The sequence below is a fragment of the Perissodus microlepis genome, chromosome 4, assembly GCF_051167445.1.
Source record: "Perissodus microlepis isolate ML-2025 ecotype Zambia chromosome 4, ASM5116744v1, whole genome shotgun sequence".
Taxonomy (NCBI): domain Eukaryota; kingdom Metazoa; phylum Chordata; class Actinopteri; order Cichliformes; family Cichlidae; genus Perissodus; species Perissodus microlepis.
Window position 1 is genome coordinate 13,613,183 of NC_140464.1, and position 26,866 is coordinate 13,640,048.

Sequence of the window (26,866 nt, forward strand, 5' to 3'; positions counted from 1 at the left end):
TCCTCAGCTGTCCTGGGCTTTTTAACCATTCAGTTCATGCAGAATGTATGCATTTCCTGTGCATAGAAGACGTCTTATTTACCCTGATTGATCACCGGATGATAACAATCTTTATACACCCTTTGGTGTAACCCAACCATGGTTGGTGGCAGGAAGTCTGAGAGGTCCCATTGAACCAGCTTAGAAAGATAGAACAAGTAATCACACTAGTTAACATCTAAATCATAGCACAATATGAAAAACATTCAATATCCACTTCCCCAGTTTAATTTCGATTTAGTATTAATCTACATATTTCCTCTGATTGCATTAGGTCGCACTAATTTCTTCATCAGCAGCACAGTGACAGTAAGAGTAAATGGCATAAATGAGCATTTTTTTCACTATAATTACAGGAAAAAGTAATAATGACCCAGTGAAACCAATGGCTGGAAAAATATTGTTTACTTTACAGTGAGTGCTGTTGAAACAAATCAAAAACCCATTTTCTGGCTTTGGCTGGTGTAAACATCACAGTGACAAATAAGATCAACGGCAGTCTGAAGAAGATTGGTGGATGCATGCTTCATTAAAAACCCATGTTGTTGTAAGTGGCTAATTAACATGGGGCACCTTAATGGTTTGCTTAATGTAAATACACAAATGAATTAACATGTGTCCTGATTAATGTGGAGTTGTCCCAGAAACCACTTTCTGTACAGATACTGTGCAAAGACTTGGAAAAAAACTTTACGAAACATGAAAAATTAAATACTGATAATAGACATTTGGAACAGTAATTATGGACAAGCATTCTTGAAATGAGTCAAATTGACAGAAACATTTGCAGTATTCACGCTTTTCGCTATTTCGATTTTTTTGACGTCATGGAAATATTGTTTCGCTTTCCTGATGATTCTGTGTCACTGCCTTGACCTTCCAAATGGTAACAGCAAGGATGCTACTTTTAATTTCAAAAAAGCTGCTCAAGTTCAAGAACCCTGCTTATGACAGTTAAAAATAGAACGAGCAGAAAAACTTGCTACTGATTTAAAGGTTTGTAAAAGAACAGAGTTCCATGGAGTAAATGTCACTGATGAAAAAGACTGTGCAATCCACAAAACAAAAGTTAATAGTGTTGAACTGGTTCTTCCTTGTGATTGGCGAACTGAGCTCTGACATTTTCCCTAACAACTGAGTCACGTCCACGGTAGGTGGCATACCATCTGCCCTGGAGCTGGTGTCTAGTTAAACTGAAAGAAAATACTGAGAATGACATCCATTTGGGAGAAACTGATTATCTTTCTTACATTATTTACACTTTATACTCAGAACGCTTTACCATCCAACCCTTTCTCCTGGCTGTACACCATATTTGGACGATCCACTTATGGTCCCCATGCACAAAAGCCTAAAGCTTAAAACTAACTTTTACTCCCTTATTTCTCTCTATAAAGATCTGGACATTACTAATATATGTTCGGTGCCTATTGGTGTTTTATGAGTTGGTGCTTTATGAATAAAACTGAACTGACCCTGGGAAATCCTAATTCAATATATCCTGGTAACAAGATCACATTCACAAAGATTTCTACATTCCATCCGCTGCAACAAGAAAAACTAGCCTTTCAGGTTGAGATTTTGCAGCACTATTGTCTTCCATGTGGCTCATGCAAACATGACCAAGCACACAACCTAAGTATGTGGATGAACTTGAACAATGGCAAGCATTCCTAACAGAGAAAAAACTCAGGAGGGACTGCAACTGCGTAATTGTTTCCATCATACAGATTAGACAGTTCTTACTCAGCAAGCTCATAGTTACGTTGTCTAATTCTGCAGAGTCAAACATAATGCTCTCTGCAAAAAACAAGGGCTCTCAGGGTGTGGACATTTTTGTTCTCTCTTTGTGTCATCAAGGTCTGGACTATTGTTTCCTGCTGTGACTAGGCAACTGCCTAATTGAAGCATCTTAGGATTTTTAGCCAGCCAGAGTCTAGGCATGGGCATGGCATGGGAAACTAAATGCCAAGAGTTATGCCATTCAATTCATATTTAGTTAGCCTCAGATCCTGTAGATTATATTTAATGAAGGTTTATTGTAGTTTTTAAATGTCAAGATGTAATAAAAAAAATCTACTCCTTATCAGGTCTTAGAATTTGACAACTACCGCAAATAACAAAACCTGACATATTACACTGTGTCATTATTTATTTAATAAGAATTAAGCTGGAATGCAGAAGCACTGTGTGAAAAAGTTAGTTAGAGCACCTAGTTCCTGATAATCACTTGACCTGAACACGACAGTAAGGTTAACTCATAATTAGGTGATTAACACAATGCCAAGGAAAAGAGGCAAATGCAATGATCTTACAGATGTAACTGTTGGTGCCCAACAGCAACAAAAGATATTCACAAGCAGATTTGGCAAATTTCAGGCAAAGGTCAGACCATGCAATACTCAGAAAAAAAATCCAAGTGGTACATCTCAGACTCCATGAACCTCAGCATGTTAAATGAATTAGAACTTTGACATTTGCATTAAAAGACTGAACAACTATGTTTGTAGTTTGCCAGAAGGAAGCTTCTTCTATATAAAAGGAACATGGAAGTATGGCTAAGTTTGAAAGCAAGTTTCATCTGAACAAACTGCAAGACTTCAAGAGGAATGTTCTTTGGTGAGAATAATGCAAAAGAGCCACGTTTGGTGAAATCATCACAAACACTTCACACCAACTATCAAGCACAGTGGGGGGATTTGGGTTGGGACTGCGGCATTTTGCGGAACTTAAGTGTACACCAAAATTTTCTGGGGTCAAATCTGGCCAACAGTGAAAGCTTGGTCGAAATTACATTCATGCAACAGGACAAGGATTTCAAGAACAGCAGGGAATCTAGAACAAAATGAATCAGAATACTTTATTACAGTTTTTTGCAATCGCCAACAAGCGCCTACCCATACTTCAGATACTTTTTCTAAACTCTTAACACAGACTCACACCTACAAAACACAATTGGCCAAATGGATAATTTTCTTCTCAAAAATACATTTTGGTAAATATATACTAACTCTTCATTTCAAAATAGAACACATCTTTCTCTGCACACACTAACTGTACAAAAACACTATAAATCTGACTCGAAATGAAATTAGTCTGTCAAAGAATAACACTTGTTTTCACTTCACAAGGTACATGCAGTCAATCAAAGTACACCAGGTTTCAAAATACTGGCTATTATTGACATTACAAAAACTGCATAGACTTTTATGTTTCAGTTTTACAGGTATTTGCATGCGAAACATGCAATCCACCATTTTGACACCAGAAATGTCTTAGTTGGTAACTGTATGTCCACATGTACAGTAATGTTCACATTCAAAAGCATTCCAGTAAAAAGCAAACAAGTTTTTGTTTCTTTACTGTTTACTACAGGAGGTACAGTAGAAACATGGTATGATAGGACAGAGAAAGTTTTACAGTATTGCTTACAGTGAACAAAATATCCATGAAACACACAAGAGCATTCTGAACAAAAAAACAACAGCAAAAAGCCAAGATAAAAAGGGGGGGAGGGGGAGGGGGGCTAAAAAAAGGCAAAAAAGTTGCATCTAATCTCTGCGATCTTCAGGGTTAGGCCACATGTTTTCATCAACATCACATCTGATGTTATCCAAGTCGATGCACCTGGGATAAAACCGCCTGGTATGTCGGATCCACCCTTGGCAATCGTCAACTGTGATGTCCCTGGAGCCAGCATCCATGGCTTCAAGGAGGGACATCTGGTCATGTGGCTGATGGTCATAAACCTTCCACCTCCATGCAGAAAAGAACTCCTCTATGGGGTTGAGGAAAGGTGAATAGGGTGGAAGGAAGAGACTTACCAGTCTTGGGTGGACTTCAAACCATGTTGTTATTGCTTGCGAGTGATGGAAAGCCACATTGTCCCAGGTAATTACAAAGGTCCTCATGTTTTCACCCTCCTGACCCTGCTCTGGAACCAGGCGCTGGTGGAGATCATTGAGAAAGGCAAGCAAGCGCTCTGTATTATAGGGTCCAACCTGACATCTGTGAAGGAGTAATCCTGCATTTGCAATTGCTGCACACATGGTAATGTTTGCCCCTCTCTGTCCTGGCACATCAACTGTGGCCCTTTTTCCAATTACATTTCGTCCACGTCGACGCCTTTTGGCCAGATTGAATCCTGCCTCATCGATGTATATGAATTCATGAGGGGCCTGGTTGGCCTCCAATTCCATAACTCTCTGACACAAAGTTTATGTAAGTCATGTTATTACTGTATACCATACTGTACTGTAACCTAGCATTGTGTAGGTTACCTACTTGCAAAGTGCAAAGCTTATAGAACTGGACATTGGATTGAATATACACTATACCTGGACATATTGTCGTCATAGCTCCTTGACCCTCTCACTGTTCCTCTCAAAGGGAACAGTGTAGAGCTGCTTCATCCGCACTCTGTGTTTGGACAATGTCCGCGTAATGGTTGTGAGGCTGATTCTATCGATATTGTCAAATATCTCATGGTCCGCCACAATTCTAGTTTGAATTTCACGCAGTTTTATTGCATTATTTGCAGTGACCATTTCTACAATGGCAAGCTCCTGATCATTACTGAGGAGCTTTCCTCTTCCCCCAGAGGGTGGAAGACGTTGCATTCTTTAGAAAGACAAAAAATTCAACATATGCATTACTGTATGACCATATTGACATGTCAAGTGAGAATAGAAACAATCCATGTAAAATGCAATACTTACCTGTTGGTTTGTTGAAAGATGCGTATAATGGAGGCAACCGTTGACCGCCTCAAATTGGGCTGCACTCTTTCACCAGCCTCTCTTAGTGAAAGACCATGGTTGATTACATGGTCAATGATAGTGGCACGAATTTCATCACTGACTACTGTTCTTGCAGCCCTTGGAATGCCACCACCACGCATTCTTACACCTCTACCTTGCCCTCTCCTTGGGCCTGCTCTTCTCCCTGGGCCCCTTGCTCTTACTCTTCCTCGACCAGACATTACAGTGTTTGTCTTTTTTTTGTTTCCAAAAACATCACTCCTCAAGGTCTTGCCTTATAAACCCCACTGAGTCTAAGCCAGAATGGAAGAAGCTGTGGTTGGCCCAATTTACCCAACATAAATCAGCTGTGTGTCAATTATTCAATTGTTTGTTTATTATCAGCTGAGATATATTTTTGATATTGATATTGTTTTTGTACTGATATCATTGCAGAAGCAGAGGTTTTTATACTGTATCTAAGGTTTGGAATATTGTTTTTGCTATTGTGGGATGTTGTGTGTTAACATTCGTAGATACTACAAAAACAGTCCATAATTTTGTTGGGAGGTATAGCTTGTCTGTTAAGAAAATGTAAGCATTGTGGAAATGTGTTCACTGACTGCATATTGGGTGAACACGACATGAAATGTGTGAATGGTATGGCCACAACAGACCGATGCTGTGCTAATTGTGTTTAGAGTTTTGCAAATGTGACAACTGTTAGGACAAACGCTTGTTAGCGACTGAAAAAAACTGTAATCCCTGAGGAAATTATGTGGTTACACTTGGTCCAAGAATGAAAGACCGAAAGAACAGAACAGAATGTTATTGCAGCTAAAAGTGGTTCTGCTATGTGTTGAATCATTGTGTTTCACAATTAAATAGGAACACATTTTAAAATCTCATGAGTTGTTGTCTATCTCTGGTCCTATTTAGCAAATTTCAAGACCTGGCTAGAAGGTCATTTTTCTTATGGCTACTACGCAAAACTGTTGAACTGACAGCAATCTGAAAGAGAACAGATCAGGTTTATTATCCTCAACGTCAAGCTAAATAAATCAGATTCATTTATCCCCTACATTTGCCATGCTATAAAACTGCTCTTATAGTTTTATAGTGTAATTTTAAAACTGTGTATGTACTGTGTATTCTGTGTATTTATTATCTCATTCTTATTGCCTGTTTATGCCCTGTCCTTATCTTCAACGTCATGCTGCTCTGTTGTATCTTAATTGCCTCTTGGGGATAAATAAATTCTTTCAGATTCTGAAACAGAGCAATTGTTGTCATTTTCAGAATGTATTTACACAAACTGCTCCTGAATATATGTGGTTTGTTGACTGACACCTAGTAGACAAAAAACTCTGGGAAAACTGAGATGAAGTCATTATGTCAAAAGTGATAAATCATGCACCAGACCTAATAGTTAAAACATTCATACCAGGCCAATTTCCAGGCCTTCAGTAGCATAGATCATATCAAAATGTCATAATAATTCTTGATAGAAACAAAGATTAATATTGAATTCATGTGCTGATTAAAAAAAAGTTTACCACAGAAATATTGGATTTCATGTAGCTTATGGATTGTGTTTTTTTTCCCTTAGTGTTTCTCTCCACAGTGTGAAATAGGGGCGCGACAATGATTCAATCTCTCACACGTCAACCTTTTGCACACTTCCCTGTCCAAATAGCCAATCAGGATTCATTTAAGCAGCAGTTGTCTGGAACAGGATCTGACAGGCCTGGCAGTGGTGTTCTGCACCACATGTGAGTCATGGAAGTCCTCAGCAGTCCAGGTCTGAAATCCATACTGTGGTGTGCACAGACATTGCTGATTACCACACCGCTGTTGCAGACGTGTAGGACAAGGTTGTCATGCCTAATCGTCTAATGAACAAAGAGTGAAGTCACACCAATAATAAAAAAAATCTTGCGTTTTCTTTTCTTTTTTTGTTTTCAATTATATATTTTACTCTGTCTTATTTTTTTTTATGTTTACAGCACTTATATTTGAGCTGTTGAATTATTTTCTTGTTTATTTCTTTCTTTCAAGGCTTAATTTAGAAATGTTAGAAAAGTTTTCTATTTAAATTTTTTTTTTTTAAATGGTAACGCACACATGTGATAAATTTGTAATGAAAAAAAAGAAAAAGAAATAAAAAATCTCTCATGACTGAACAAGATAAATGCATGGTTATTTGGCACTCAGCACTGTTATTTTGTTCTTCATTATTTTTATTTATTCTATGTAAACTTCAGTACTTAGACTGTGGTTCTGCTGCCAGATCACCTTTCAGGAGGCCTGCAATTTCAGTGTCCTGCCTCCACGCTTGGATTAACTTGGTTTAAACAAACCGGCTCTGGGCTTTGTGAAGCCATTCAGAGCACAATCATTGTTGAGAACCCAATCACACACCAAGGCAAGTTTTTCTTGCCTCAGTGTTTTACACTTCTGTAGACATTTGAAGTATCTTTTTACTTGAAACAATGCAATTCATAATATCATATTTGTCATAATTAGACTCATCCTGCAACAAAATTACAAGAAGCAGCGAGAGATTTTATCTCAGTATTCATCCCTATAAAATTTTATGTGATGATATGTTTCATTCATTAATTTATTGTCCTATTGTTGTTATTAATGTTCTGTTTAATACTGTTATTACACAGTATCACACAGAGCCAAAGACATCAGCTCAAACTGACTGGATTAGATTTGACATGATTTCATGTTTTGAACCCTTTCCATATTGCCACATTAAGCAGCCTAAAATCTAAATAATGTCTGCTCAGAGTTTCTAAATATCATGGATAGCAATGAAAATATTTCTATGAGGGAAAAACTGGCTAACGTTTAGCTTGTTCTCAATCCAGTGCACAATCCCATAAAAAAGGTTATCTGTTTACATTCCATTCAACATCGCATCAGGATATTTCCAGACATGTTGGATTTGTGTGCCGAATGTTTGAAAAAGCACTTTAAATTTGAGGGTATTATATGCCTCGCACAAGTTTTCTCATTAGTTGAAACGGGAGGCTTAGCTTTATTTGACATCTGAAAAATGAATTTTCAAAAGGTAATTTGGCAAAAAGGCCGGGTCAAGAATTTGTCAGGACTATCCTCCAAACGAAGCTGTTTATTAAAACTGAGAGCTTGACTGTTTTTGCAAACTAACCACACATTATATATTATGACACAAAGGTGTTAAGACTGTGTTTAATGATGCACGGGCACGGTCGTCACCAGTGTTCGGGTCGCTACTGGATGAATCCAATACTTCTTATTACTTTTGTAAAATCTAATACATTTGTCAAATGTGATGTTTACAAACATGGAAACTTAATGCTTCGTGTTGTGGTACAAGAAGGGACCATGTGGAACCAAAAGCCCTGTAGCCAACGTGACTTTTTTCAAAGGCAGGACTTCTTAAGTTGTACTTTATTGCAAAGACTTTGGCTCTAGCTCTAATTAACAAGAGCAATTTAATGAGGTTCAGTGAAGCTGACCTACATCTGTGTTCCCTGTTCACAATACACAAAACAACTTTATGAATGGTCTTTATCTGAGAGAAGTAATCGCTGAAGGAGCTTCTAACTTTGTCTGAAACTCACAAAGACTGATGGAAAGCAGGACAAACACAAAGACAAAGGGCCAACGATTTCACACTGCACATTCTGTTTATGACTGTGAAAGCGCTTTTCTTTTTTTTCCATGCCCAAGCATCCCACATACTTTATAAATCAAACCATCAGTGTGAGGACAGGTTGATGACGTCATTCACGGTCGATTTCCAGCAGCCGGCAGGGCTTTGATTAGAGCAGTAAATCTCCTCCTGTTTGACTGTCCTCCTGAGTGAAAGGGCATTTTAATGGTCACTCCTCCATATGTTTTTGGATTTTATTTGTTTTGAGCTATGCTTTGTAGGTCAAACTTGCATTTGTCATCATTGAGATGTTATTTTTATTTTCATTTAATCTACCTTTGTTGATAAAAAAAAAAGAATTTAGTTCAACTTTGAATCCCTATAATTCTGACTCCTAATTTATTGTCTTATGCACCACAAAGCTATGCATATTCACTGAAACTACTTTTGATGGCTTTGACAAAAATGACCTTTTACGCAGTGAGACTGTGCTATCTAATGTAATACAGGTTCCTTCACAATTGTTACCAAGCAACAAAATCAACACCAAAACATACACAATGGCTTCCTACACGTGAATGTAAAAAATCCCCTTCTCTTTGCATATAAGGTTAAACTGTTTCCTCATTAGGTATATACAGAACAAAAACCATTGATGAGCAGTACTGGGAAGAGGCTGGAGGAACATTTCCCCACTTTCTCCGGCAACTACTGGACTCACTTCAGTGGGAAAGAGGAGAAAATAGACCAATTAAATCAAAGATTTAAAAGAATTACAACTTGCATCGCAATATGTATGATATATCTACATTGATATATATATTGCCTATATCATGGTGGCTTATCATAGACACCAAAAATGGTTTGCCCTCAAAGTTTCAGGTGTTATTCCACAGCGTCATTAGTGATGGGAGACCATTATTGCCTGATTCCTTATCAGTTTTGTGCACCACTTAAAGAGATTCCTGTTATGGGCTAAGAGTCTAAAGACCAGCAGTAAGAGCAAAGTCCAACATCAGGATTATATCACCGAGCACCAAAGGAGAAGGGAGGATACTATTAATATAAAACCAACTTCCAGCACTATGTCAGATAAGCTAGGTATTGCATTAGTTTCATGCATCTTGCTTGACTGATGAGGTGAGCAGTGTTGAGTGTAATAGTTTACTATAATCACATTACATTTTTCTGTAACACAGTAATCTGATGTTTTATTGTCCTAAATCTAGTTGTTCTAAATTTAGTAATCACTTTGCAGTTACAATTATGTCATTAAATCTTGCGTTACAAAGGTTCTTAAGTTATCTGCATGATCGGCAGATAGAGCAAAAAAAAAAAAAAGCATTAAATGTGTCATTTTCTTTAGGCGCACTTGCAGTTTGTGAATAGCGGAGACATGGGCATTACTTTTATTTTTATTGACCGAAAGAACAACAGGGCGATGGTAAAGTGCAAAAACTGCATCCAGGACAGAAACAACTACATCATACTGCTAACACAATATCGACTCTTTGTAAACATTTGCACAGACAACAGAGAAGAACCCGGAGTTCATGCCGTCCCAGCTGATCTTCAACGTGAAACAAAGGCAGTGATGAGCTGTCAGGCTTTTACTATTGTTGCCTCCAGTTCTACCTGTACATGTTCCTACAGCACAGTCTGTTTGGCCTGGTTTTCAACTTTGCTTTTTATTGTAGTTTTTGTGTTAATATTTAAAAACTAAAGAAAAGTCACACTCTCAGTCATTCAATTCATTTTTTTTAGTAACAACGAAAACACGGCACATGCTATACCGTGAAAGTCAAAATTCGCCCCACGCCACAGACTATAATGGACATCCTGGGTAAACACTGAGAGTAACGTTGCATCTCAACATGCATTTCACTGTTCAAGTTGTCATTGCTCCGTGAGCCTGTCAGTGTAAGTGCTCAGCTGGTAAACAAATCAGAGTTTATTAAATACACACTTGTCACTCTCCACTAGCCAAGCGTGGAAAAATTTATTTTGACAAACGTTGCCCCACAAGACTTAAGTGTCCCTCGCTGACGCCAACAGATAAATACCTCTGAATTAGGAGATGGATTTCAGCAAATGTATGCTTTTAAAACATGAATTTCACGCTGTCCCTGCGGCTTATCTAAGGTCAATAAACAGCCAGTGAGTGACACACACAATTACTTAATCTAATTGTCTTCCTCAGGTTTAAATATCTGACTACTGTACACTAGGGCAAAGTGGTTAGCTAGAAAAAAACAGTCAGAATATATGCATCCACAGAAGTATTAATTAATGTAGAACAGTCTGAATCAATTATTTTCTGTTTGAAAAACAAAAAAAGAACATATCTGAGCTTGAGCGTGTTTATTGCACCACATACTTTTGCACACTGGTGTTGACATAAGTGCTGGAGTTGATGGTAAGCTGCTTGTTTCATGTTCTATAACTGAAGTTTTGAAACTAAATATAAATAATTCAGAATTTTATATAGTGTTGGTTATTTAGTTAGCTTATGTATTTATTTATTTTTTAGGGGACATGCTCAACCATCTGTCTAATCTTTGCAAGTTAGACAACTGAGCTGTCAAACCTACAGCTCTATAACAACTTTTTTCCCAGTTGTTTGTGAAGGAGTCAGCTAGCAGACAGCAGCAGTTATTCTGTTTGAACTGTATTGCTTTAACTGCTAGATAGCTTGTCAAAAGAGGTTCTTGCTCTTCAGCATTGCTGAATGCAACGGTTAGGCTACAGACTTTGGGGAACTGCAATGAGAGCTTCCAGACCTGAAGGAGACCCTCAAATATGCACGCACACACATATCGTGTGAAGTTCCACTGCAATCATGGTATTTGACGCTATATGAAAACACCCTGGAAAGGTGGGAATGATAATAATAGCTGCTGTGCATTTCTTTACTTTGTACAATTCTGGCTGACGCTAACCTTTTCAGGCCTTTTTACAATTTCTGTGCTTTAATCGCACATGCTGGACTCTGTCACAAAGCTATGAAATGTAAGAAAATAAAATACAGTTATGTTTCCATTCTCCTCTTTTTTTTCTACTGGTAATGTTTAGGTTTCAGTAGGGAAAAGGTCATCACAGCCTGTCATGTATCTTTGCTACTTGGTTTGTATTTAGACAACTTTTCTCTAGATCTCTTAGCTAGTGCTATCTGATACGTATGCCACTGTTGCATTCCTTATACAAATATCTGGTCTACCCTCTTTCCTTTACTCTCTTTCCATGTACCTTTCTCAATATGTCCACCTGAGCCACTTGTTGCTCATCTCCAGTTACTGGATCCAGTAATCTGTCAAATGTTCATCGTGATTTTGTTTAAACTTTCTCCATGCTCTTCTTTTCCGTTATCACTTTCTCTTATTTTTACCAGGTTAAGGGAGAAGGCCACTCTCCATGAGCATGATTCTGCTGGGGTCTCCTGTCTCCAAGTCAAAGGGAAACACTGAATAAATTATTATTATTGTGATTATTTTCAATTAATAATTTTCTTTTGTAATTAAACTCTGCATATATAAACCACACAGGAGGCTTGCAACATAAAAGATCAGGGAACTCTGGACAACTACATAATGTATTCAAATTAAATTATATTTACCCTTAAACAAGCCCAGCCCGTCCTCATGTAAGTTAAACAAGACAGGGTTGTTTGCATTCCATATGGGACTGTGGCTGTGTGTATGTGCGTGCACGTGAGCATTAATGCTAGTGTGCTAGCTCTTTTGTTTGGAAAGACTGACTTGACTTTCTGAGAGGAACTCAATAATTAATTAAGAATTCTTTTATATTTTGTCCTCTCTTTGTTTCCTATTGGTTTTCTCTCTTTCAATTTTGTCTGCAATCAACTTTTAACATCTCTCCTTTTTCTTCATCCCTTGTGGGCTGAAACATTACCATAACAACAGTCAGGCACAAAAGCCCTGTGGGCATGTGACAGACTTGTGGGACGGGGACACATGGACTGCAAAAGCAAGAGAGAGAGACAGAGAGAGAGACAGAGAGAAAGAGAAAGAGAGAGAGAGGGAGACAAAGGCAGGGAGAGAGAGGCTGCCCATGCTAATATCTGCAGCTGGGCCTTTGGTTTTGTTCTCTATGCAGCTGGGCTGGATGAGAGAGCCTGGATTCCAACACACCCCCGTCGGCATAAATCTTGCCATGCTTGAGGCTGCACACACTGCAACAATGCCACTGAGTCATTCTATGCCAAGTCGGCTGGCCCTGCACATACACACACAAATGCACACAGACGCACACATGCTCACAGATAATTTGTTGTTGTGTGGTCATGTTTATAGCTACCAGGACTTTTTTTTTGTCTTTTAGATTGAATATATTAAGCATTTATCATCTGTTCAGACTGAGGGTAAATGAAATCCCAGACGATGCTAATTATTCCTTTCAGCCTCATTTGCATTGTCTACAGAACAAGACCAGACAAGATTGTGTCATGTGCAGGGGTCAAGTCCAAGATTAATTTTGTCAATCTCTTGTCAGTAAAGGTCTGGAATAATTGCAAGATATCCCTGCAGTTGTTGATGTAAGGTTGGATGAATACTTCTGTATCGAGGCAGATCCCGGACTTTAGAAACAGTATGACAATTTGATGTGCTGCCTAACCGCTTAAAAATTCAACACCCACAATATTGCTCCTCCATACCACTAAAATGCATCCTTACCAGGGCATCGTGCATTAAAACAAAGCAAAACCCACACACAGTAGCAAACTTGTTTCCAAAACATTTGTCTGCAGCTTTCAGCCTATCATTAATAACCCCATAAAGAGGTCTTTATGTCTGAGTGGACAGTGTCACTTTTTGGAGTCAACTTTGACGAGATGAATGTGCATGGTGAGCTTGAATGCTTCGCAGCTGGGTGTGAGCAGGGTGCTGGTGACAGCGGGTACCAGGGCACAAATCCCATGGCAGAAAGGGCATCTTTGTTTGGCCCAGGTGCTCTCTCGATGCACTGCCCTCACATCCTGTTTAGGCTTATTCATTATGCATGAGCCGTACATTTAAAATCATGAGCTTCCTGTCAAAAGCCAGAAAGGGCCAGCTTGGCCAAGTGTGCTTTCTGTGGCTTCAGAGGGAGAATAGAAGCGTAACATTTTCAAGGCTCTGAAAAGGCTAAAAAACGAAGGCCATTGTGGCATGGGGAAGCCTTATAAAACACATTATAGCTCTTTCTGAGATACAACAAGGTCTCATAAACCAGTCAAAGCTTTCAGCTCTGTTGACATGGACTTTCATAGTTGTCTGCCGCCTCAGGCAGCTCTGTATGGACCACATAAATATGCATGATTTTAGTGACATGCAATGAATTTTGTGCAGCTTCTTGGGAAACTTTTACTTGTATCAGTTTGTCATCATCATTGGCTGCCATAATGAATAAAAATGCAAAGTCCACTCCCTTTGTGTGCCCCACTGCTCCCATGAGAAGATGTGGCTCAGTAATTACTGGGGGATTACAATAATCTACGTTTAGAAGCGTAACCTCCCCCTAGCCTTTGTGGCTCAGCACGAGATGAATCCAGTACAATTAAGCCATTTTGTTTCACTGCATGACTGTTAATTAGCATTATCTACACCACTGGCTTCAACTCTCAGACTGGGTTTCTCTAAGGTTCTCATCATTTCATCAGTTCCCTTTGTTACAGCTAGATCTCCCAGGGTCTGGGGTCACAGGGGTCACCACCTAATGTCGTGATCAGAATACAAGAGTTTTAACTTCAAGTGTTAAAACTATCTAAGAGACTTTTCTCTTGTATGTCATAGCCTGTTGTACTCATTATGTATGTCGTCACTTGCTTAAAATACTAATGTGGCTGACTGTATTCTATAGTCAGCAAATTAGAGTCTACGCTTTGCAGTTCACAGTGGGTTAACCTCAGAGCAGTGGGTTACCACACCTCTGGTAAAAGGTGTCACAACCCCAGGTAAATGCCATAGCCTGGAGGAGCTCTCCCCAGTTGCCACCAATCAATATAACCAGGATCTGAGCACCAGTCAGGAGCACCACAGGTGGAGACATTAACCATTAAGAAGACATGTCTACTGAGTGTCTGGGGATAAAGTGAACCCTGTGGCCTCACTGCTTGAAGTGATCTTCAGGGCAAGTTAGCACAGTTTGGCTTAAACAGGATTTGGGGAGTGAAAACCCCTTTATCATGGCTTACAAGGATGAAACTGTAGAGCTACTTAAAGAGATCCCCAAGTTCTGTGCTCTCTTAAAAGTGGAGACATAATAAAATAATAGTCTGTTATATGATTATGTGGGTCAAACTACCAAGTAGAAACAAAGATTTGCAGTCGTGCTGAATAATAATTGAAAAATATCACTGTGGACCCATGAATATATTGAATCTCTTACTTCATTTCACAAACAGACAAAAATTAACTCAAGCTACAGAAAGAAAAAAGCAATAATAGGCCTTCATTTTCATCCACTTTAAGTGGCTTCATTCCAGTTCTTGTACAAACTTGTGATTAACTTTAATATGAGTCCGTCATTTCTTAATTTAGGCCAAACCTGAGGTCACCTGGCCCACTGTTACAGCTTTAATCATATCACAAGCAAAAGCTCAAGAATGTTTTACGCTTTTAAAATGTATTGCACATTGTTTCATTCGACGGCTATTCCAAATAAATGTAATATAGGAATGTAGGAATGTAATATACGCACACCCAGACACACACACAGAACAAAATCATACAAAAAATGCCTTTTAGCTCATAGCAGGGTGTGTCGATATTTAGTTTGAGCTTCCAAGTTTGACTTTCATTTGCAGTTCTTACAAGCTGTCATATTAAATATGTTACTGGTATAAACTGAGATCACCCATTAGTGAAATGGAAAAATTAATTTGGCTGCGAAGTAGATTCCACAGTGAAGTCAGTGTCTGACGGCTATAATCTGGATTGCTCGCAGCCTGCTGTGGGTCTGTCTGTCCCATGTCAAGCCTGCCACAGGCAAGATATCCAGTCATAAGATCCAAAAAGAATGGCATCAGTCACACTTTAATGGATCCTGGATTATTGGGCCTTCATTCCTCCACCCCTACGGGGCCCAAGGGTGGGTGGCTGGCTCCGCCACAGTCTCCAGAAGCAACCTACATCTTCCCTTGTGACCCTTTCATCTGCCTGTGGGCAAACTCAGCATGATTGCTACTAACCACAGCGTCAGAGCCTGCTGTGTCATGCTGCTCACTGGCCTCAATTTTGTCAAATTAGTAACCAATCTTAACTCTTGTTCACTGAAAGTACTTAAAGTCACACTGGGAGCACTGAGGGATCGGTTTTTCCCACTGCAGGTGGACAGACAGAAACAAATGCACTCCCCCTCATCCTGCTGATAACATTCTTTCAGGTTAAAACTGGGAGGAAGCCACTCAGGATGTTTTTTTTACATTTATATCTGAAAACCATATTGTCTAAAAACTCACTCTTTCATTGGCACAGAAACAAGAGAAAAGATATCACTTCAAATAAAATAACAATCATTAATATTTATGAATCATCACCAAGATTTGCCTCAAATGCACATTTCCCCTCAGCAGTGGTGTGCAAATAAAGGGGAAAAACAGACAGACGTAAAAGATCATTAATGATTCAGTATTTGAAATTATTTACATTTAAACTTATACTTGCTCTCACTTTCATCACATTTTACAATGGTGGCTTTCAAATGAATGTGCATTATTGTGACTTATTTAGCCTAATACAGCCTCTCAAACCAAGGGGCTGCTATCTGATCATCGGTACCACTTAGTGCAGACCAGCTGAGACCTCTGTTTATGCATTAACTGGGCAGCAATAATGAGCACTGGTCTCTCACAGTGCATGAGTCAAATTAAATTCCCTTGCCAATTAAAGAGAGATTTTCACAAGGCCCTGTAGCACTGACGCTAATCTACTTGGGTGATCTACAGTGTCCCTACACTAAAACACCCTCTTATATTCCGGACCACTGGTGCTAGCCTTCGTGCTGGGATTTGTTCCTGTTTTCATATGTTTCTGCAGGACTGGGAGGATGGAGCCAGTCTGTGTGTGAGCATCCTGCTTGTGGAACAAACTTGGTAAATGGCCTACTCAGGACATTTGACCCTGTGGATTTTTGATTCTTCGGTGTGGTATTTTGGAGCTAAGACTTTTCCTCTAGCAAGGGCTAAAAGGCTCAAAAGGGTGGAAAGCAAAATATTTTTATAAGTCCTGGACGCCTGGTTGCATAAAAGGTTCCACAGGCGTTTGCATCAAACCTGGGCTGAACTGTTGAGAATACTGATTCTGTTTTACACACACACACACACATATATATATGTATATATATATATATATATATATATATACATATATATATATATATATATATATACAAAACTCCATGATTTAGAGTCATGTAGAAACACTCTTAGCAGCACTAACCTGAAGTAACTGTTTTATGTATACTGATCAGTCTCTCCCTCAATAGAGGAATGTTAGCCCACTGTTCTTAACAATGTTGCTTCAGTTCATTGAGGGTTGCAGGGATTATTTTTGCACGACCTTCTTAAGGTCCTCCCCAAATCATTTTATTTGAGCTCTGGACCTTGATTGAGCCTAACACTAACACCTTGGTTATTTTTTTCAGCCATTTGTTATAGATTTACGAGTGTCTTAGTCCTCTTGCACAACCAAATTTAGTCCATGATCTGTGGCTGTAAAACAAGCCCAAATCACCACGCCTCCACCGCCGTACTTGACAGCCGATATGAGCTGTTTGTGTTGATATGCTGCGTCTGGTTTTCGCCAAATGTGTCACTATGTGTTATGGCTAAACATCTCCACTTTGTTCCTGTCTAGTCAAAGTACATTATTCCGGAATTTGTTTGTTGCAACCCTTCTAACCAAAAAGGGTTGTTCAGTTGTTCAGTCTTCTTTTTTTTTTTTTTTTCAAACTGCTGCCATGAACTTTAATATGTAACTTTCTAGTTGTGGCCTGCAGAGCCTAACATGTAACTCTTGGGGTTTTTTGGACATCCTCCAGTTGTGATAACGTAGCAGTTATGATAACTGCCATAGTAACAGCTTTGTAACAGAGGTGCTAAATTAATTTGTCTAGGGAACACAAAAGGAAACCCCTAAGAATCTGGAGACCTCCCTTGTTTACTAATACCTTGTGCAATTCTCCTTTGGTCTTATAGGGCAATGGACAAATCAGATATGTGTGTGTGTGTGTGTGTGTGTGTGTTAGGGGGTGTTCCTCTGTCGGCTGTTCCATCTTCCTACTTTGCCTGATACTAGTGATTATAAGCTAGTTTGCTGAGGTTGTCTGGTCACAGTAAATGCAGGTTAGTTGTCAGTCACTCCGTGGTCTGTTGGTGGTGAAAAGAAAGGAAAACGCAGAGTGCTGGGAAGTATAGGATCCATTTAATCAGAGGGGGAAAGCAGACTCATATTGCATGGGGACTCTTCACAATGATGTGAATTCAAATAACTACAATATTGAAACGGGACTGATGCATCTTATAAATATCATATAGGATATTTTATACAGAACATGCAATATATTTACTGTGCGTCCTTATATATAACAGTGTTAGCATAAATACTGTGATTTTACTCCCTTTTTTAAAGGTTATTTGAGAGAACAGTTTAGCCATCAATCATTGCATTAATGAGGCTCACTGGTTACCCAAAAGTTAAAAAAAGAAAAATGTTCCAGTGATATTTGAGGGTGTGAAGTTATATAAGGCTGTTTATAACTTACAGCTTTATTCACTGCCTGGGCTTTCAGAGGTGGCTGTGCTGCCACCTGGGAGCTGCTAAGGTTGGAAAAGCTATGAATAACTTTTTACCACATTCCCAGCCTTAAAAAGAAAAGCCACAATATGGATATAAACTTGGATTCTGGGAGTGAACTGAAAAATCTACAGGTATGAACACAGGTATATGTTTACATAACAAGAAGATTCTAGGAATAAGGAGGTGCTCTGTACCCGTCGTGTATTATCAAGGTTATCGAGTCTTCAATAGGAGTTATAGGCTTCCTCGTGTATTGTCACTGCCTTCATTTTGTGTTTTCAGCGTAAGACTTGCTTTCATGACTTTATCAGTGACTGGGATTAAGTATATTTGCTCAGGAACAAGAATGCAATTAGCACAGTCACACTCACTGATCAATGCTGGCCTATCGGTAACAGCTCATGAACAAACACAGTTTTTTTTTACTTTAAACAGATAGGAAAGGAATGTCAAATACAAGTAAAACTCCAAATAGTTGACTGCAAGTGTTCAACTGATGTTATGCAAGAGAAAAATACAATTTCCCATGTAGTCTGGCTACAATGGCCACAAACCTTTGTGAAGTCGCCTGTCTAATGTGTGCTCACAAAGCCAGGGAGTCTATTTGTCACCCCTTCTCATCCCTGTGTTTCAGGTAAACAATAGATATGGGACCCCCAGCTGCTGTGCCAGGTGACCTCATCACAGTTTCGCCAATCAGCCCTCGCTCACGCAAACAAAGGTCAGCCCGGTGAAAATGCCAGTGTCGGTTCTCACAGTCACCCCGATAATATCTCCGTCCTTCCAGCCACACACTCATTGACATGGAGCAACCACACAGATAGGGTTGCAAATGGGCACTTCTATGAGTCAAAGCAGGGGTGGGTGGGACACTGGACATCCCCCCAGCGGATACCTTGTTCTCCCATTAATTGATCGCTACTTGATCTTGGATGGTGATTCAGGGGTACTCTCTAGGGCAGGCCACCAGTCTCGGTGATATGTGTGGGAACTGTTCGGAGGCCACGAAGGTGCACCTGTTAAATGGCCGTTTCGACCTATTCCCCCGGCACTCTGCCCATTGTTGGGGATTTATATTCAGTTTCCTTCTCAGATGGACACACAGTAGAGGACTGGTGGAGTGGAGTACTCTCTTTTCAGAAAATGGGCTGCTTAAAGGCAGACCTGCTATGGTAGGGAGTAATGAAAGAGTGACATAGATCTTTATGATTACTTTATGTTCCACAGATCTGATCTTTTCAAGTATTTCTGTAGCAGTCATTTATAATTTGATTCTGATGGAAATGTAATGAAACAATATAGTCATGAAGACCAAACAGAATCTTTTGTGGGACAGAGGACGATCACAAGCAAGCAATTAGCCTTAATGACAGCCTGATGTCCCGTGGCCTGCTTGTTGACCTATGACCTTCAGTTTAATGAAGGCTGTAATAAGTGCCATTACTCTGTCAGCGTGGCATCTCGGTCAAAGGTGAAAAGCTAGATGACAGGTAGCCACTGTAGTGAGGACTGCAGGTGGGATGACAGTTTAAACAGACAATGAGAGGCAGGTGCAGTAATGATATCTAACAGACAAAGTGTGACAGTTGCCAAAGTGGGAGGTGTCCATGCCAAAAAGTATTTGCTATGTACAGTATGCACATTATGATAGATGCAAATTTGTCACCGTTTACAATGTTTTGCCCACTTTTTTTACAAAAAAATGCTGTTTTACCTCTTCGGTATCCACAGTATAATGAGCAAAATAGGTCAAATTAAACATTTTGAGAGAAAATAAAACCCTGTACATCCTGAGATAATTATTTTAGTACATTTCTCTGTTAAACTGACTTTAATTTTATTGTTGCGCTCCTTTCAGCGCTCTCTGTGTGTGAATTAAACCGTAATCCATATCATCGCCGTGTCATTCTCGCAGGTCCACGCTAAGCTGAAGCTGCTACCCACTGACACACCACTGCTGTGATCTTCAGAGAGAAGATAGAAAGGCAAAGGAGTGGAGGAGCGGTGGGAGTGGAGTGTTGTGGGGGGTGGGGAGGGGTAGGGAAGGAGCCGGAATTACCAGATTTAAATAAAGTCAACTTTCCGGCCATCTGGCCAGTGTTTGGTATAGAGGGGAAAGCCTTGAAGGCTTGTGGAGCCTGAGTGAGAAAGCTGTATTTTTAATACTCCCGATCCAAACCTCTTAGCAAAACAAAATGCATGGTAGGTCTACCTTGCAATATAAAACACCTTGAGGCGACTGTTGTTGTGATTTGGTGCTGTATTGAATAAATTAAACTTGCTTTTGTCCTTATCACAATACACCAGTTACAGAAATAATGTCCTTCAGTAGCATTTATGATGGGGGACATATTTGCCTAAGATCAGATACAAACAACTGTGATACTAATAATGAGGTTTAGTTATCAGTATCAACTGAGTGAATTTTAGATTGATGAGTCAGTCACAGCACAGCCTGGAGTCAGTGTAAGTGGATCTTGAGACACGCATCATGGTCCAAGAAAAGTGGCACATGGGCTGGTGAGAGGAAATCAGGAGAGGGTGACCAGGAGGACATATCCCTAAACCAAGCACTCTAAAATTAAAGACAAAACAATGTGTCATGGCATGATTGATCAGTCTGTAGTGTTTTGTCAAAATTCAGCCGTCTTTGCAGCCCCACCCCCAGGCACTTCCTATAATCAAAGGCCATGCCCACCCATGGCTAATTAGACATTAAGCAAACGTCAAGAGGGTCTGATTTAAAGCAGCCATCCTAGACCTGAGCAAAACAAAGGGAGCAGAGTGGGGAAATGGGAAAGATTCAGATCAATACTGAGCGGCACTTTTGTTTGCTGAAATGCCATAGAGGCTGAAATAAATCAGATAGAGGAGGGAGAGAAGGCCCAGCGATTGCGTTCTCACGGCTCCCCGGGCACTGCACTGAGAACAGGCACACCTGGCCTAACAAAGCCCAGAAAAAGGGGAGGGATGAGCATACAGGCAGGCATGCATCCACAGAACCACACACTCACAGACGCTATCTGACTTCAACTAAATCATTTGAACAAGAGGGGATTTAAAAGGATTTCCTATTGACGCCATCAGACATATAGCGTGAAGTCTCAGTAGAAGTAATACTAAAAATAAGAGGACAATAAGAGCATTCATGATAATCACAACTTTTATATGTATGTATATTAATTATTGTCATCATCATTGCCAATACAACTTCAACATAAAAACACTCTGAATTCTGAATAAAGCGAAAGGAGAACAGCCATGATAATTTGATAATTTGATAAATTGAAAAGTAAATTAGAAAATTGATTAAAAGGCTTCAAAAGATATAGGTGGCATTTTAATTGGCATTTCATTTCATTTGATGATGCCCGATGGTTTCCTGCTAATGCAGATTTAAGTAGTAATATTCATATGGCGGCACCACCTCTTGGTGATGCCATCAAAATGAGTTTAATTCAGCTTTGGGTTTTCCCTGATCAGTGATCACTCCAGAGTTTTCTGATATAAAACGCCTCACTTCACCCCTCCTTCCCCCTTTCTGCAGCATCTGTGGCAGGGCTCCCCCTGTAAATCATACTGTCACTTCTCACACTCGGCACCTCTGGAGCGTGAGCACCCGAGCTGGTTTCAATTTGTGCCTTGAGCAAAGTTAATAAGTTTGAGATAAATTTAGCTGGCCTGGCTGGAGCTGATTTGGCACGGTGTACGCTTTCACCCCCATGATTAGCCGTGGTCCTAAACTTCACTGGTAAAGCACAAAGAGAGAGTCTGTTTCACCCTAATGCGGTGTGACCCCATGCAGAGAAGCCTGTTATCACTGCTTTTTAGTGAGTTCAGGTTACAGGTGAGCCAGGTACTAAAAAGATAATACTGACATAGCGTATGCTGCTTATGTGGGTGGGGGGGTTCAGTTAGGAGGAAGTAGTGAGAACATCCACAAAACGTTCTCTAGCAAAGAAGAAATTCAAGCAAGTTAATTCGCCGAGGAAAGATGAAGGAGGAAGCTGTCACAGAAGAGAAATTGAGAAGTAGCACAAGTCAGGATTATACAATGACTGAAATTGTTCACAGTCAACGAGAGCCACTCACCAGAGCTGGGTTTAAGGGCCACTGCCATTTAGGTAAATTTACTTTACATCAAGCTAATACTCATCTATGCTAACCTTCAGCAACTGGCGAGATGTTAGTAAGCAGTCACTTGGCTATTAACCAGCTGGAAGTGACTAGAGCCCTTTTTGCTTACAACCACATGATTGGGGGCTACCCCCAGTAACCTAATGCAGGGACCAATTATACATAATTTAAGACTTAAGCAATTTCGACAGATTTCTGGAAATTACTGTAGAGCTCTTGTTGCTGTTGCTGAAGAGAAATGACAGTGGGATATTTTGACAGGTTTTTACTACAAACCAGTTCTCAGATACACAAAAGTAGGGGTACATGGCGGCTAATATCCATGTGTTGATTGGGGCTAAAGTCAGGGGGTTAAGTAAGGTCTAGTTAGCTGGGTTCTGAATTACCACAGAGGAGGTTAAGCAAAACAACAGGCCTTCATTCCACCTGTCTACAAATTACTGCTACATAAACACGATGGCCGGTCGGCTGCATGCACACGCATAAGATAAATTTACCTAGGTGGTCGAACGTCACGTAACACAGCTGACAACTGGAGACGGGCTCAAAGATCGTGAGTTTGAGCCTAATGCTAAAAGAAACTGCGAGCTGTGCCAATCTTTGTGTGTTTTGGAGAGGCTACTATTAGTAATTTTATTCACCACAACTGTATTCCATGGTTAAATGGTTGTCATTGACATTACAGAAAGAGAAGCGTGAAACTGGAACAAAGGTTTTCTATCATGGTGTAAAAATACAGTTCAGCCCGAACCCTATAACATGCACATATCTCCATTAGGAGCTGATCCTGTCTCCCCTGCTGTTTTTGGCTGTGTGATTTGGCACTGTTAACAGGTGGATGCCCCTATGTTTACTACCCGTCTCTCTGTGTTTGCTGATGGTCAGACAGGAAGCTGGCCAGACTGTGGTCAGCCTGAGTCAGTACTGGAAAAAAAAAGACTATTTTCAGATTGGTGTGAGGAAGACTTGGTGACATCACTGTTATGGGATAGCCTTCTGAAGGTGGAGGCAACTTGAGTATTTCTGGCTCTGCTTATATACACACTATCCTAAACATGAAACGTTGAAGTATTCTCAAGATATCTGAGCAATGACATCATTTTGGATTGGAGCGGTATCTGCCTCCGTGTAAGCGTCATGATTAGGTGAAGCTTAGTATGTGCCAGGGACTTCTGTGGACATTAAATATCCCAAATTAGTCATGTCTAATCCCTATAACTGTGATTGTACTGCATACATAATGGTATTTGTGTGAATGTGTGTGTGTGTGTTTGAAAGCATGTAATTGCGGTGTGTGGTCCTATTCACATCACACATAGGTGTCAGCTCCCCACTGCTGGGCCACTACCACTTCACCTAGAGACACAATTAAAAGCCCCGGCCGGAAAGCGGGGCTGAGCGGGTGGATGCTGAGATGAGACAGGCTTACTGAGCAGTTCCTTTCCCTCCTCGTCTCTGAAGGCTACTTGGCAAGACGCAGACGGCCCGACATGTCAGTTCCAAACAAAAGTCCAATCTGTCTCAACACAGTTGGTTGACTGCAGGACTTGAAGCAAGCCCAACACGTAGCATCTCTGTGCTTGCTTTGCACTGAGCCATGCATGCTCACACAAAGGGAAACAGGAAGGCCTGATCAGGTCAGCATTTCACAGCTATTCAGGTGGTCTGCATGTACAGCTGCAGAACTCAAGGGACACAGCCACTGATAATTTTCTCTGGCATACGCTGACTTTTCTTTAGAGGCAGTGAGAAAAGTGTTCTTTCTCATCAAGGCCACTGCTACATGGTCAGTAATTACCAACAGATGCTTGCCCTTTATTTGTATATGTCTTTATTTTTATTTTAATATGAGGCATTAGTCAAACACAATCAATCTAATAACTGAGATTTTAAAAGAATTTTTTTTTACCGCTGGAATAGTTTCCTAGCAAACTTTTAGATAAACATCATAATTGATGTATGAATAAGCTGTTGATCCATGTGGCATCTTAATTATTAGATCTAAATAACATTTTGAGGATATAAATCCACTGTTCTCTGTCAGGAAACTGAGACAAATCATCTGATAAATTTCTGTTCCTGGGATCCAGTGGCAATCCTATAAAATCCCACATATAGAACGCTGTCTTGTATTGCCTCTAGCAGTACATTAACCTCTGACCTTAAACTTACATTTAGGACATCTGGTTTGTGTACTGGGATCAGTGATCATTCACCTGTCATACAGTCTTAATGCACTCATATTAACAAGGCTAACAAGACTAAAAGAGCTTCTCCAAATAGATGAAATCAAATGAGGGGAAGATTTGTTTTCAAGCCTCAGACGTGTACTCGGAACAAACAAACAGATTTACTACTCAGACAAGTGAGTGCTAAGTGAAAGTGTTGCATTTTGTTAGGTAATCAAGAGAGTAATCATCAAACCTTTAAGCTTCTTCTTTAAGTGTTTTTTTTTACTCTTTTTCACCCTTTGATGTAACGACAGAGAAAGATTTGCTTCCTTTATCAGTTATGGTCACTCATAGCTCATAGCTTTCCAAAGATTACATTCATAGATTTTTTTTCCCTCTATAAAAAGATGATTCCCAGAGTTTACAGGGGAATACTCAAATTCCCATTTCCTAATTTCTATCTAATTGGTTTTTGGCACTTCACACCCAGGTAACAGGTGTTTGTAGTATTTCCCTTCCTGAAACCTACAGTGGGTTTATTTAGGTTTTCACACTCACACTATATCCACCACCCAACTCCCACTTTTCCCCATATAACAGGAGAAAAGCATCACTTGTGTGACTCATAGCCCAGCCAGTCTGTTACACAGCTGAGGTCTTGGATGCAACTTAGCCGTGCGCCTCTATAACACAAGCTGTAAAATGACACAACTCCTCAAGTAGCTCCTCAGCAGCTATCAAACCCCAAGTGCCTGTTAAAGCTCACTGACTCCCCCTCACCTCTACCATTCCACCCTTGTCTTATAAAACCAGGAGCCATAAAAGTGCCCCAGGGATCACTCTTTTTTTCTCCACGTGTTCTCAGTGTTGTGACAAATAGACAATTCATACATAAACATGCCGTGGCAATATTTTGGACATGATTCTTTCAATTGGGGATTAATAAGAGCTGATTTATTTGCTGAAGATCAGAGGTCAGACCACAGATGGAGAAAAATAACCACAGTGGATGCTTTGTTTCAACGTGAGTAATTTCCAGTATAAGCAGGAAAAGCAGGGATTGTTCACTAGTGCGGGTCAGAATCAAGCTTGCCTGATCTGCAGTTACCTGATCTGAGTATGAAAAATATCCCAGTAATAAAGCAATAAGTCAAAAGACAATTTTATGACCAGTGTCCGTGTGGACATGAAGAAAATATTACAAGCCTAAATAGGGCTGAGGACTTGGAATGTCAGCTCCAGCAGCCCCTCCCAGCCACTGCACCACCCCTCCTACCCAGTGTTTCCACCCTTTTCCTTTTGCCACTCCTTTCCCTCCCAAACTTTTCCACAGGATTGCCAACAAAATTCAAGTTTTAGCAACTGCTGGCATTATTTTTAAAAGAAAAGCAAAACTATTGATCGACTGATCAAATGTTATGAGATGAAATAAAAATTGGACTTATAGCACAAGTAATTTAACCCCATATTCCAGGTGCAAAATCTGCTGTGTTTCCTTCCAAGATAGGGTTTTATACCAAACAGTCCTACCACAGGTCTTTTAAATTGCAACCTTTGCAATATTGCTTCAATTTGCATATGTTTGCAGACACTTGCAAAGAAAAAGCTGCTGAGTTCTTATAGCGCAACATGGAAATGATTACCTCCTGGCAAATGCAGATTTGTTGGCAGATTTCTGCTTGAGTATGTGTGTCTATGCACATTCAAGTGTGTAGATACACTTGAGCACAAAGAGACTAATTGCCACTTAAACATCACTAGGTTTCATTTGACAAGTGTGCTGTGCATCAGCCAAAGCAACATCTGGACTCAAACAGAGAAATGAGATGACTGCCAAGCACATGCGTTACAGCTCAAACCTCAGCGCAGGAGAATGCCTGCAAGGCTGAAAATTAGCTGAGAAAGTGTAAAGGCTGCACAGCAGAAATGTCTTTCTGTCTCTCTTTCCGTGCTGATTCTGCAAAATACATTCGAAAAAGGAGTTGAAAACAATATGGCAAATGTTTTTTAAAGTATATGACTGTTAGATGATTTTTGAGAAAGCCTCCACAAATACAAATAAAAACTACCCTAAAATAAAGGTAAAGGTTATAGTCACCCTGAGGAAGCGTAAAAAAACCCCTTTAAAATAAAGTCATCTAATACACAAAGATCTAATAAATATTCATTTCACTACTTTTAAGGGATACATTTATTTCACAAGTGGCTTTTACGACCAAATCGACGTACCCCTTACAGAGTGGTGTTTTCTTTTTTGTGTGTGTCTGTGTTTTCAAGGATTCAAGCATGGCTAACGTTTGTGGTAATGACAAAATATAGTTACGATTAGTAGCTGCG